Raw genomic sequence first — 757 nt, 5'->3', positions numbered from 1 at the left:
TTACCTATCCTGCTGGATTGGAATTTACAAATCTGCAAGTGGTCAGGGACGTGCCGTGATGATGCAAATCACATCATCAAACATTGCCCACCTCACTAATCACTGAGTGGTCTGGAGCGTGATGATGAAATTAGTGTCATCTTAGGCCATGCCAAACCCACTCCATGTCACCACCTGGTTAAATATGAAATACACAGAGAGTTAAGATACATTACAGCAAAGCATGATATATTTGTTCTGCTGCTATGCTGAAACACTCAACGAAAAAGTCCCATATGGTCTAGCGGTTAGGATTCCTGGTTTTCACCCAGGCGGCCTGGGTTTGACTCCCAGTATGGGAAGTTGAAGCTTTTTTGAATGGCAGCAACAGTACCACTTGTTTAATGCTCTGTTGATCTCAGCAACAAAATCCAGGAAAAACTGTGCTTTGGTTATGGAAATGGGATGTGGTCAAATCCACAGGATTTATATACCTCCCAACATTTCTGTATCCAAAATTAGGACAGAACTGGTCTGACCCCATATTTCAACATCCATCTTCCAAATTTCGAGTGGGACAACCCTATTTTATATGTAACACATCCTTCATGTGAAAAAAAAGAACTCTTGAACTTGTGGATCAATGGGTTTCCAGGGAGAGTTCACAACTTTTTAATGGTGCAGTAGGGATGTTCTGAATGAAACTAGACTACGCAAATGCTTATAAACCAATAATGTCTGCTTCTGTGCCCAGAATTTCTCCGCTTTCCTTAATCAG

At 41.5% G+C, this 757-nt stretch overlaps 1 non-coding gene across 1 annotated transcript; it reads left to right on the top strand.

Annotated features, from left to right (window-relative positions):
- The first annotated feature begins 269 nt into the window (after positions 1-269).
- Positions 270-341, top strand: TRNAE-UUC (transfer RNA glutamic acid (anticodon UUC)). Its single transcript has one exon. It is a non-coding gene; the product is annotated as a tRNA-Glu (tRNA).
- Positions 342-757: the final 416 nt, after the last annotated feature.

This window comes from Mixophyes fleayi, chromosome 3 (assembly GCF_038048845.1).
Source record: "Mixophyes fleayi isolate aMixFle1 chromosome 3, aMixFle1.hap1, whole genome shotgun sequence".
NCBI classification, from domain to species: Eukaryota; Metazoa; Chordata; class Amphibia; order Anura; family Limnodynastidae; genus Mixophyes; species Mixophyes fleayi.
This window is presented reverse-complemented; position numbering and strand designations above follow the sequence as displayed.